Genomic DNA, 14,484 nt, shown 5'->3' on the forward strand with positions numbered 1-14,484 from the left:
TCAGCTTAGCTTTCATATGTAAAAATAGTAGTTAAGCAATAATTTGTATTTGTTTTTCTTCAATAAAGAAAACTTTTTACTGTCTTTCAAGTTTCAGGAATGACATAAAACTTTTGCCATATTACAACCTCTTTTAACTTTGGTAGTTTATTATTGACAATAAATATGTTCTCTTCCTGATCTTTGCTGGTTCATTCAGCATTTCCATAGGTTTAAAATTTCCTTAGGTTTGTGATGTTTCAAAGTTGTGGGGAGAGTAAGATCTTGAAGAACAGTGCATGCCATTATTACCTTATTCCTCGGACATTGGATCAAGGATGACTTGTGCTGGTAATAGCATTACATTTAGGAGATGCGAGGATATGTTAAGATATTTACAGATGGGAACATCTAGTTATGACAAGTATCCCTATAAATTGGTTTATAAAGATAAAGAAATCCTGAGGTTAAATAACTAACCTAATGTCACAAGGCTAGTAAGTTACAATATCATAAGCTGGGTCCAGGAATCTGGCTTCATGGTTTATTCACACTGCTTATTTAACATCCTAGCAGATAAATTGCCCAGATAATTAATACACATATTCCTAGATTCATAATAGAATGGAAAGATTCTATGAGTAGCACTACCATGAAGAATAAAAAGATTAATTAATGAACATCCTTATAAACAGAGACTGTTCCCAAATGAGGAAGTACTTACTGATCAGAGTACTGATCAGTACATGCATATACTTAGTGTTTACTACTTAAAGGTGAATGTGTAAGGGTGGGAGGAATTTGTAAGTAAATGAGTGTGAAAAGAGAAGGGAAGTGGATGCTACTCCTGTATGCTCCTTTGGGGTCACATTGACAGTGCTAATGTTCTAACAGTTATGAGAATGGATGTTCTTGTGTTGTTGCAGGAGGTAAGGAAGCAAGCACACAAGGAGAAGAACATATATCTTACTAATAAAGATGCTATCAACCAGTGCAACCAATGTAAATGGAGAAATAATAGTCTCTGTAAAGAACAGGGCACGGGTATTTGCTTTTATTGTGCTGCCTTTAGGACTATTGTGAGCAAATGCAACTTGTGTTTCTGTGGCCAACAGCATTTGTAAAATTGACAGTTTTACCGGGAGGATTGTGAGCAGCTATAAAAATATTATTTCCCTACAGATAAAAGTTAATTCCCATTTCTATTAACTCATCAAACACGATCTAAGGGTCAATCAAAAAAGTCAGGGACATGGAGTCTGGAATCCCATCTCAGCTGTTGAGTCCTTAAGAATATGAAAGTATTTGCCTGTGTTTTCTTTGATCCCAAGTCCCTCTCTGACAAGGGGCTAAGAACCTGAAGACAATTTATTCTTTACGTCCTTTAGGGGGCCATTTATGTCATTCCTATAGCCATGAAGGTTTACCTATATTGTTTCTTTCCACACATCTTCTTTGTTCTTTTTTTGGTTTTTTTTTTTTTTTTTTTTTTTTTTTGGTGGTGCTGGGAATTGAACCCAGGGCCTTTTGCATGTGGAGCAAGCACTCTACCAACTGAGCTATATCCCCAGCTCCAACCATGAAGGTTTAAATACACAAATCCTATCAACTGCCAGTGAAGAGCACAAAAAATAGCATTTTACAGTGGGTGATTTGAAGGTGAGAGGAAGCACAGGGTTCTGTATTCAGTTTCTGCCAAAAGTGTTACAGTGGTCCACTTTAGGCTTTGAATAAAACCCTTGCTGCTCTGCCACTGCAATTTATTTTTTAAATGGACATGTATCTTCCCCTTCCTCTTTTCCCTGCTCCTCCCTAATCCCTCTCCCTCCATAAACTCATGGTAAACAGGATTACCTTTCCTCCCCATCCTAGACAGAGTTATCTGTCCCTGAGTACACACCCACCATAGGAACAAAGTAATCCAGACTTTAGGGATGTTACTAGAAGATCTCAGAAATGACTATTTTCCAAATTAACAGGTGAATTACAACTCTAGGCAGAGAACCCTGGAATGTAGCCTTTGAGTCACCTCTTTAAAAGTCCCCTGTTCTTGCTGATGGGCAGTGAAGGGTAAAGGAGGAAAGAGAGAAGATAAACAAGAAATGAAAGACGAAGACCAGGCACAGATACATATGGGAGTCTACTTGTCAGAGCTGAAAAATTAAGGCCATCTCTCTATAGGAGAGACAGGCAAAACAGGCTTGGGTTCTGGGATTTTTATAGGGCAGGCTCAGGAATCAGAGCTGGGCAGGCCCTATTGCTGGTGGTTAAGGGTTGGGTTGGTATGAAGGAGTGGTAAGCCTTTCTCAGAAAGGCTCTTAGGTGGGAAAGTGAAACTTTTTCCTTAAAATGGCGGCTATCACTTAAGATGTCCATCCAGATGCTAAGCAAAGACATTATAGGCAGAATTTCAGCCTTTGGTACAGGAGTCCCCTGTATTTCTCTTTTGCTAGCAGAACAATAAACGTTCTTTTTCCTTTTTCTCAAAACTTTGTCTTCTTATTGAATTGGCATCAGGGATAAGGACTGAGCTTTTGGCAACAAAAGTGCTCCTGGAAGCCAGAATAAAATATGTTCTGTGTCTGCCTCATTGATAGGGTCACCAACGATGTTCACATATGCAACTTTACCTTCTTAGAAAAGCATTTTGAAAAAAGGTTGAATATTTCTATCATCTCTATATTCTAGATTACTAGAGAGGATAAAAGAGTTCATAAGAAAATTGTAAGAAAAATGAGAGAGTTTGGAGAGTGATAAAACTTATGTGAGTCTTGGATAAGCCTGCACTACTTTCTTTTGTCATCCAGAACAAGGATTCAGTCAAATGTGAAAACAGAAAATCAGCTCTAGAATTTGTCAAGGAGGATAAGGTAATGTAGAGGAGAAAGAGAGAGAGGGGAAAAAAGGAGTAGGAATGATATGACATTACATTAAACAAAATAGTATTTATTGATTGACTCATTTAAAAATGTATAGGAAGCCCCTATTTTATATTAGATATATTTTAGATGCATATCAGTGGGAAAGTACAAGTAAAAATTATAGTCTTTATGAGTTTATATTTCAGCAAGATAGAAAATAATAATTCAAAGTAAAACAAACAGTAGGAGGTGGTAAGCACTATGGGGAAAATGGAGGAAGGCAAGGGATGTGGAAGGCTTAGGAAGTTCAATACCTTGACACTGACTCCAGATTATATGAAGGAACAGCAAATGAATAAAAGTTAAGGAAGAGAATTAATAGTATGACATCATTTATCTAAGAAATGTGGATACAAACACATCTGCACGTATTTGTTTCTATTAAAAGTACAACAGAGTGATGTACTCTAACTAAAAAATTAAACAGTAGCATATAAAGGGAGGGTGGGAATAGAGAAGTGGTGCAGCATTCGAGCCAGTTATTTTTTAATAGAGCTTGGTTTTTGGATTTGACTTTGAAGCCATGTGAATATTTTATGTAATTATAAAATGTAATAAAAATTTTAAAGGCAAGCCCTAAAATTCTAAATAAAACAAATAAATCCAAATTATATCCAGTTGGTGATATAACCATGCTGCAGGAAAACTATTTCAAGTGACTTACTGCAGTTGTCTGTATATCATTAGTGGGAAAAACAGAAATGCAAAAATGGTTCTCAATGATTGTTATTGGTAGAAACACTGGCATTATTACTCTGAGAGTGTTGTTTTGTTCTGTGGAACAAAGCGAATGAATAACTATGTTGATATCTTTGAGAGTGTGATTTTTGGCATGGGAGAAATTAGATACAACTGTAAGATTAATGAGTCTAACTTAAAAAAATCAGTAATACTGAATTTACAATAAAATAATCAGTAAGAACTCATAATGCATTTTATCTTTAAGACATACAGATACCTTATAACTGACCATGAAAGGCATGAAACAATATCATACCCAAAAGTAATGAGCTCATCTGCTGTCCAGTGTGAAGGAAATAACAATGGATAGAGATAAAATTTGATAAATACTGAAAAAAGCAGAGATGTTTTCCATTGACTCTGGAATGAGAATATTCTTTGACCTGAGGATTGTGACAAATTCAAACTTTTTTCAATTTTGTTTCAAAATACAAATAAAATGAAACAAAACAAAATAAAAACATAGTCTTCTTGCCCTAAGGTTAGCACTCCTATTTCCTCCTTGCTAACAACTCCTTGTATATACTAGGTGATGATCTCTTGATGTCAGTAAATGTAGGCCCAGCCATGACTTCATGTAGAGGTGCCAGGTGACTCAGTTTGGAGAACATGTCCTTTTGAGGGTGGCAGGAGAAAAAGTATTTCTATCTAGAATAAAATTACAGTAGTTGTAGGACAAAGGGTCACATCTCATTTGCTTCATTATTTTTGAATGAAGTTGGGTGAGAATGTAATGACAGGAAAGGCTTCAACCATTTTGGGACCCTGCATATTAGGCTTGGATAATTCTATAATAAATTCTTGGCACTGGCTTAACAAATGGCTGCAAAAGGTAACATATACATTTGTTGGATGAAGAACAAAAAGTCAGTTCTCTGGTTCAGGCAGCTACTGTTTGGTTATAATCTTACTTGACACTATAACCTTTCCCATATAAAATCTCTGTGTTGAAAACAAAAAACTCCAAACACTGTCTTTTAGTTTATAGCACTACCAAAACCAATAGCATAATAAGAAACATTTTGAAATTCTGTGTATCTGTGTTTTTCACTACTGTGAAGTTTGTCTTCTTTGAATGCTTGGCTCTCTTACATGAACCAGAAAATCTTTAGATGGTGTGTGTGTGTGTGTGTGTGTGTGTGTGTGTGTGTGTGTATGGGGAGTGGTGTTTTGATGCAACCCAACTAGATTGTCCACAATACCAGTCAATTAAAAACTAACCTTTCTTTGTTTTCACAGTGTTTGATTATCCCCCACCCTAATACCCAATAATATGTTCTATTTGCATGAGGGAAGGAAATTCCTAATTCCTAGGAATTAGAAAAGGGAAGCTCTGATAAGACCTTTGAAGTAATAAAACAGATTGACTATTGTTATGAACTCTTAAAATATTTGCCCTGAAAAGTGTTCAAGTAATTCCTCAGGGATGAGCAAGACATTTTTTTTGGGGGGGGGTGGGGGGGAATAGCCTTAGTTTTAACAAATGAAAGCCACTTCGTGGACTCTAAGAGTAATTTGTTAAGTAATAACCTGAAGGCATTGAAGAAGTAATTTCTCTCATAAATATCCTAAATTCCTCTCAAAAGGGTTTAGACAGACTCTCTCTCAACTAAAGTAATAGCTCTTAACCTTTTATGGGGTCACCTTTTAGGATCTCATTAAAATGTGAATGTCTTCTCAGAAATAATTATGCGTATTCATAAAAATATTGCATAAAATTTCAGTAGAGTGCACAAGTCTACTGAAAATGCACCACAGACTTGAAGGCCATCCATTTTCATTCCTTCCATCTTATGAAGTAGTCATGTTAATTACTCAATGATTATCATACATTGTGAAGTCTACGACCCCTAACTTTTCTGTGATCATTCACCAATTACGAGATCCAGAGTTATATTCTGATGAACTAAGATCATTTGGTAAATGCTCCACTGGTTATGGTATTACTCAAATTAAGCTACAATAGACTTACCAAAGCATCAAAGCTACAGCGATGGTTCCAGAATGGCAATAAGACTCATGAGATACAAACCAACTGACTTTAGTTGAATACTATTTTTAATTAGCTTATTGGATAAGATAGCATTTAAGATGCAAAGCAGGAAATACAGAAAGTATAACATCTTCATCTAATTAGGAAGCTTTGAAGTTACCTAATATATACAGAGTGTATCTGGTGCATGGCTGAAAAACAAACAAGATATGGATCACTTTCACAGAAAGGTATATAGTCCCTTTGTCCACCTTTCTTTTTATTTATTTATTTTTTTAAAACTGGTGTTTTTAGTTGTAGGTGGACACAATGCCTTTATTTTTATTTATTTTGATGTGGTGCTGAGGATTGAACCCAGTGCCTCACCCACACTAGGCAAGCACTCTATCACTAAGCCACAACCCCAGCCTTGCCTTCAAACTATCTATGTTTTTATTTTTGGTACCAGGGATTGAATCCAGGGGCACTTAACCACTGGGTCACATCCCCAGTGCATTTTATTTTTTATTTTTAGACAGGGTCTCTCTAAGTTGCTTAAGCCCTCAGAAAGTTGCTGAGGCTAGCTTTGAATTTGTAATTCTCTTGCCCCAGCTTTCTGAGCTGCTAAGATTACAGGTGTGTGCCACCACTCCCGGCTTGCCCACCAACTTTATATATCATTGCAGTTGAAAGCTTTCATGCCAAATCACATTTCCTCCAATACAGTGTAGGGCCACACAACAGAGGAGGCATTTATAACATTCTTCATTTGTTCTGACTACTGTTTACAATGAAAACTTCTCAATCAGCCCTGAATCAGTCTGGACTTGGTATTAACTCTTTAACCACACTGTTCTTTGACCTCTAATGAATTCTAACATTAGATTGGAACAACAGTATGGAACAGTACCAAAGTTCCAGGCCTAATTTCACAAAAGTTCAAAATGCATGCAGATTATGAAATAACATGATTTAGTAAAATATAGATAGAATGCAATCAGTGGCATAAGAAATGTCAAAATCAAATGCTTCAGTTTTATTCTGCTGAGATTGAGGAGATATCATTAAACCTTCTTGGATAAGATAGCATTTAAGTGGGGCTCATAAAAGAGGCTATATTTGTCTGTTTTTTATGTTATAGTGAACAAATGTTTAAGAAGTGTTATGTTTTGGATATGAGGTATCCCCAAAGGCGCCTATGTCAACACAGGGATGTTTAGAGGTGAAGTGAACAGATGGATTGTGAGAGCTGTAACCTTATCCATCCATCCTAATTTGAATGGGCTGGGTGGTAACTATAGGCAGGTGGGGCATGGGTAGAGGACATGGGTCACTGGGAACATGCCCTGGAAGAGTTCATCTTCTATTTGGCTCCTTCCCTGCTCTCTCATTCTGTTTTCTTGCTGTCATGAGGGGAGCAGATTCCCTCTGTTGTAGGGACAAATGAGGCAAGGCACAGAAGACAGCAGGAAACAGTTTTATTTGGCTGCAGCCAGGTTAAGAGGGCACAGCTTTGGCTGTAATCAATCATTCCCCTGAACCCAGAGTTCAGGTAGTTTCAGAATTTTATACCCACCATATTATGGGAGGGACTCAGAAGTTTATAGCCTGCAGAAGTTCACATAAAATCAGCTTTTTCTTTCACTGTGCTGGGCAAGTTAACCCTTCAAGGACAACGCCTGAGAAGGGGAGAGATTTTTCTCCCCTTTCTTTCCTCTCCCTGCCAGCTGTTACCATGGAGCCCAATTGGTACCTTCTCTTCTCTTAGAAATATAGACATCTCTGTGAAGCCCAACTCAAGACCAGAGGCCTTGTTTACACATTTCTACGAACTACAATACTGGACACATGTTTGTGAAAAACTAGTAAGGGGGTGTCCAGCACCTGGAGTGAAGATTTCTTCCAGGCTAGTGGCCAAATAAATTAGGGCAACAGGAAGATAGGAAGTTTATCTACACTGAAATCTCGTGTAGAGACTCTTTTGCGGATAGTACTAAAATCAGCCATGGTGAAGATTTCTGGAGAAGCCTAGTTCAGATTTTTTTGTGGAGGAGTGGGTGTCACTACACCTCCACTATACCCTTTCCATATACCGCCTCCCCTTGGGCCCAGAGCAATGGAGTAGGCTGTGTATGGACAGAGACCTCTGAAACTGTGAGCCCCAGCTAAACTTTTTCTCCTCTAGGTTGTTTTTCTTGAGCATTTTTGTCACAGCCATGGAAAGCTAACTAAAATAGTCGGCATAACCTCTTAATAGAAAGGTCATCTTTCATTTATTAATGTGGAAATAAATCAATCCTGCAAAATTACCTCAAAAAGTGTCTGATCTTCTGAGCAAGTATTACATTTCCAAGTGTGTTCAGTATGTGTGAGGGTGTGAGGTCTGGCATATTAAAGTTGGTTCAGTTTTATGGGAGAATACTAAAAAGAAAACTAACATGTCTTATGGATAGTGAGATCAGGTACTGTGTTAAGTGATTTACTAATGATGTCAACTATTTCCAACTTCATAACAATTATGTGAGGTTGATATTTTTATGTACATTTAAAATGAAGAACTACGTGTCAAGGTAATTAAATAAATTTGCCCATTCACTTCCATCTAGTAACCAGCAGAACCAGGATGTTAACCAGAGCCTAACTGAATTCAGTTAAAAGAAAATTTCCCTAACATATGATGTGCTGTAAGGCCACATTATAGGGGTATCTAAAGAAACCAGAGAATATTCAGAGATGAATAATCATGATATTGATGAATAAGAAAAGTATGTAAACAAAAACAAAACAACCCCCCCCAAAAAACAACTGAAGGAACCAGGGAATATTAGGGAAAAGTTTCCAGATATAAATAACACCCCAACTCATCCCAGGATCTGGGAAAATTAGGATGAAGTGTGAAGATTTGGATAAAGAATAGAATGCATCTAATATCATTTTTACTATTTAAAGCTCATACCTTACAGTTAAAATTGAATGTGAAAATGTAGCTTGGACTTAATGTTGAAGGGAGACTTTCTACACTCTATGAGTTGAACTCTGTTGCCCATCCATTTGTAGGCCAAGGAGTTGGATAACGTCATGTCTTATAATTAAGGGGATTGAAAAGGTCTTTTATGGTGAGTTTAGCACATAGAATTGAGGAGAAGCTCTGCTATTTTTAGGTTTTCTTGTGATCTGAAAGAGAAAATGCTGATAGGTCAACATATATATGATCTGTCAACTCTGGAACATTAACCCTGACCATTAGAGAAGAATGGATATTTTAGGCCTTCACCCATAAAAATCACTTTCTGAGTGGAAAGGAGGAGAGCGATTGGGTAGATAATGTGAATAGAGAACTCAAATTGTGTTTCTGAAACATTCCTCTTGGAAAAAGGAATAAAGTTACCCTCATAATACCCTATGAATGAAGAAATGCTCTGCTTCCCTGCCCCTGCAACATACAAACACTGGAAACAAGAATCAGGAGAGGGAAAAATGACAGCTGCTTTGGAACGTTGAAAAGGCAAGAGAGGTCCTCATTCAGAAGACAACTGCTCATTCCATGATATAGATACACTTCAGAACATCATGTCCTACACAGAATACATGTAATTTTGTCTATCAATGCAAAAAAAATAAATTAAACGAAATTGAAAAGGACAAATATTGACAAGGCAAGTCAGAATTGTGCTTATGATAAGAGAGAACTTTCCATGAATTAAAGCCAACCATTAGTAAAATAACCTGATTCTGTGTTGCTCTAGCAATGATATTTGCCAAATTGCTCATAATTAATGTTTTTATGACCCACAAAATTCTAGGAAGATTTCTTCTATTCAAAACCTTAAATCCTTGTTTATATTTAACACTTCAGAGTTTTATCCTTTTCCACTTTAATATTTGGATAGCTTTTTTTTCTGTCTTTTTAAAAATCAGAGGGTGCATTTATTAGAATTATTAAGAGGAAAACTGGATGACTATTTTCCCAGGGAATCTCTGGAGTTGTACTTCAAATGGTTTTATGTACATGCCACATAGAAGGTGGCTATTCACTTGCAGGAACTGTTTTGAGCAAAGGGGCTCATGCAAATCCTAAACAACTGTCTAAAACCTAACACTTCCCTATGTGAGAAGGCCAAGCACATGGTTTTCAGAAAGCAATTGAGGAAGTTAGGACAGGAAGAGGAATGCAGATGAAGCAGCCACCTTAGTATAAGGATTATTTACATCCATTCCAATCTGTTAAAAGCTAATTATTTGTAAGCATTAGAACTTAACTGTTAGTAAAATATTGATTGTAAAACACTTTACCATTTCTACTGTGAATTGAGAAGATTCTTGTACCATTATGACTTGTATACTCCCCCATTCCCAGGCCTCCATGTAGTAGTTCTCCCACTGTGCAGAAAGAAACTGCATAAGTTTTTCACTTAGAGTAACAGGAAATTTAACTCAAATTGAATTAAATAATAAGAAAGTTACTGTCTCACAAAGTAGCAAAGCCAGAGATTGGTTGTAGCATGTGTTAATTCAATGACTCAGTAATGTAATTCTCTGCTTTTCCAGGGTGTGATCAGCTTTATCCTTGGGCTGCTTCTTCCCATGACTTGCAGATGACTGAGGCAGGTTCAAATGACAAATGAATTCTTGACATAGAGGAGAAGGGATTCCTTTTCCCACCACACTCACAGACCTCCTTTGTATTCCATAAGCCTGTAGAAATCCTCTCAAGGATCTCATCAGGAAAAAGGATAAAGGTCTAGGTCTGAGTAGATAAAGGTCTAGATCCTTTTCTGTTTTGTATATTATTTTTTTCAAATTCAGTACATGTTCTTTGTATTCCATAGTTTGACCTTAAAAATGCACTTAAGAAAGTATAGTTATTAAAAGAAAATTATGAAGGTTATTTTTACCCAGTATATGGGAAGAACTAACTTTTTGTTTTATGAACCAATTTGATTCCATGACTAAAATTAATTAACTTTCAATTTTAAAAATTTAAGAGGAAATACTAGGTTTGAAATGGATCAAGCTATGTTATATGCATTTGTAAATATGTCAAAATCAATACCACTATTATACACAAAACTATAATATACTAATAACAAAATTTATTTTTTTTTAATTTCCAATATTCACATCTGAAATACCCATCAGTGAAAGTGAAACCCATTAAAAACTTCCACTGTGTTACTTTCTCTTTTAAAATTTAATTCAGAGATATTTATCATTCTTTGAAAAATGTTTAATTGGTAAAAAATATTCAAGAGATGTATATGCCATGAGTTTAATTCTTACTATGAAATAAAATCCTCAATCCTATTTGAATTTTATTTCAGAAATATAATTATGTTTGCTTTCTGAATAATTTTACTTTTTTCTCAATTCCCTTTGAATGTACTGAAATATACTTGTATGGTTTTATCATAATGATGCTTTATATTTGTCATAATTTTTGTCTAAGCCAATAACACATAACCAATGTCTTGGGTGTGCATATGTATATGTGTGTGTGTGTGTGTGTGTGTGTGTGTGTGATGAAATTATGCTTCCTTAAATAAAGAGGTTGAGGTTGAACTTTTAAAAGAGATATTTGCTAAATGATACATTGGGGTTTCATCTGGTTGTCTCTCTCTCTCTCTCTCTCTCTCTCTCTCTCTCTCTCTCTCTCTCTCTCTCTCTTATTTATTTATTTTGGTACTGGGGATAGAACCCAGGGCCTCATACATGCTAGACTCAGTAGTGGAGTCTAGCATGCACGTAAACTCCTAGTCTTCAACTGGTTATTTGACTCAGGTATATGATAAAATATTTAGGATTATTATTTTTTTCTGTAGAAAAGTAAACTGGACAATTGCAAGCAAAGGTTTCATTTTCATTTGGAAACCTATCCAAAAGGTGAGAATAACAATGACTTTAAACTACTCAGGAAAATATGTAGCACAATGTATAATACAAAGACACTCTTAAGTGTATATCTGTTTTATTACCTTAGACATTTTAATAGGTGGTTTTGTTCTGTTTTCTCTCCGGTACTTACTGAGAGGAAGGAATACCTTACTACAAACACATTACCAAGAACAATACTTGGCTAAGGATGATTATTTCATTACCATAAAACACGTACCATTAAACAAAGGATGCTACCCTTTGTGCTAAGCTTTTAAATGTCCCTTATTCTTACAGAATCATCAGTTATTTGATAATCTCAATTTCACAGTTTAGAAAACCAAACCAAACAAACCCAAACTAAAGGTTAGAGCTCTTGCTTTTACCTAGCCAATGCAGAATAAGGCATTCTCCCCTATATACTTCACATGTGGTATCCCTACAAAGCTTAGCCTTCATTATTCACTTTGCCAACATTTGCTGGGCCTAAATTCTAGCAGGAATGTGGGATAAAAGCAGGTGTCTTAGTGAGTTCACACTTCAATGAGGGAAAAGACAGGAAATCTAGTAGTCAGAAATCCTGACTAGAGGGGTGTGCAGTACATTTTTAAATGCTTCCCCAGCAAGGTTGATATGCATAAGATGTGACAATCACAGGTAGTCCACATTGACTGTCAATCAGAATACCCCAGAACAGCAATCAGTGCTTCCTCTAGACATAGTACCCCTGGCATATTTTGTTGTTTTTTTCCTCACTTTACCCCACCACCATGTTTTGGAAAGTGAAGGAGCCTTCAACAGACTTTCTGCTCAAAACTCATATTTTCATATAAGGAAATTAATGAGCAGAGAGGCACAGAAAAGGTGACCAAGATAGTCATCCTGGTACTACTACATAGCTCTCAATCCTTTTGTCTTCATGCTGACCAATCTCATTACCATTAATACTATGTTATATATAAGAATGATAATTCTTTTTGGTAAAAATGTTTCTCACTGTACACATACTCCTTCAATTTTACTATTTTATCTTTAAAAACTTTATATGTTGTTTTGCAAGTCTCAGAAGGAATGCCTGAAGATGCCAAGTTATCATGCTAGTAATATATTTTATTATCAAAATCACTTTATGATATTACTGTTTTTCCATACCATACCACCTACACAAAGATATATTTCAAAATATGATTGTCATCTGAGCACTGTGGTGCATACCTGTAATATCAGTGGCTCAGGAGGCTGAGGCAGGAGGATTGCAAGTTCAAGGCCAGGCTCAGCAACTTACTGAGGCCCTGAGCAACTTAGTCCCTGTCTCAAAATAAAAAATAATAATAATAAAAAATAAAAAAAAGAGCTTGCACTGTAGCTCAGTGGTGAAGTACCTCTGGCTTCAATCCCCAGTACCTAAATAAATAAACAAACAAACATAAACAAAAAAATATGATTGTCTGATTAGACTTTCCTCTGGAAGAGTTGCTCAAGAGCAAGGATTTACCCAGGTATAGGGCTGTAGCTCAGTGATAGAGTACTTACTTAGTATATGCAAGGCTCTGGGTTCCATCCCCAACACTGTTAAAAAAACAAAACAGGAACATTCCTGTATATCTTTCTGATTACTCCCAATGGTTGCAAGGACATCAACAATAAATATCTGAGTGCTTTATGATTTATATAGTTTTTCTGCATACAGTCTCTTATTTGATGGTCACGACTACTTTTATAAGAGGACAAAATATTCTCAGAGAAAAAAAGTGACTTTCCCTAAGGCCCACTGCTAATAAATTCTCAAATAGGAATTAAATCCTTCTAAAATTTATGGACCACAGGTTACATTACTCCTGAGGCAATCACAGTGCATTTTCATAGTGAATATGGTATTATTGATCATTGTTCTTTAGAGAGAACCACTCTAAAGAGTGAGTGGTAAAACTGTTTCATAAAAGGTGAAATTCATTGTAAATTACTGAAGTTATATTAAAAAAAACTACTCAATAAGGAAGCAAACTAATTATTATGCATTGATGGATTTGTTGTTATCTCAGGAGTAGTGCTAGTATCATATGAATAATAATTTCAAACACATTGTTTTTGTAGTCATATTAAACTATTAATTAAGATATATGGATTTTGAATCATATCTCACTGGTTTCTGCATTTACATACAGATTGATATAATTGCATTATTTTTTAACGGTTTTGTTTTGCAAAAGATATGCTGATTCACTTAGAAACATCCACATTTCTTACATCTAGTCATACAATAACAATAGTAAAGAGTCATTAAAATCATAGCTAAAATAATACAAAAAGAAATAGAAAAAGCCCTGCCTGGCTTGGAGGAAATATGCATAATTTATTGTCCTGTTCTGATTTATATATGTAAATGACTATGCATATATTAATATATGTATATATTTTATTATATACTTAAATATCGCTACATAAATTACAGATCAGATCACTTTGTATGAAGACTAGCTCACAGATGTATTAATTCATATGGTAAGTCATATGCAAATATATGTATTGATCCTAAAGAACATGGAAGAGTAGCTAAGAAAATGAAGGTGACTTAACAAAAGTTATAGCCTCTGGTCAATTAGTGTGGTATTTCAGGAAATGTGCTTTCCTTAGATAAAGAAGTTATATGTTCAAGTTTCAATGCTGTTGATTTTTAGTTTGATGCCTATTGCAAATCAGTGAAGCCCTTTTGATCACAATTTCTGCAAACAGAGGTCAGAAATGTATATGTGATCAGAAATGTTCAACACCTCTATCATCTATTTACCATCTATCATCCGTCAATTGCACACCTATTTATTGACCTGTCAGCGCAAAACCTTTGTAAAATGAAATTTTACATGTAGCCCCAAAAGGTAAAAAAATTGTCATTCCAGATACTCAGAAAGAAGAGGCAGGAGAATTGCAAGTTTAAGGCCAGCTTCAGCAACTTGGTGAGGACCTAAGCATCTTAGCAAGAACTTGTCTCAAAATTAAAAA

The 14,484-nt window shown here is 35.7% G+C and overlaps 1 non-coding gene across 1 annotated transcript; it reads right to left on the minus strand.

The window, feature by feature from the left end:
• Window positions 1-1,475: 1,475 nt before the first annotated feature.
• On the minus strand, window positions 1,476-1,548 carry Trnav-cac (transfer RNA valine (anticodon CAC)). The gene has a single exon. It is a non-coding gene; the product is annotated as a tRNA-Val (tRNA).
• Window positions 1,549-14,484: the final 12,936 nt, after the last annotated feature.

This window comes from Marmota monax, unplaced genomic scaffold (genome assembly GCF_021218885.2).
Source record: "Marmota monax isolate L192 unplaced genomic scaffold, Marmota_monax_Labrador192_F-V1.1 WCK01_AAM20220418_F8-fsc00015, whole genome shotgun sequence".
Lineage (NCBI taxonomy): Eukaryota > Metazoa > Chordata > Mammalia > Rodentia > Sciuridae > Marmota > Marmota monax.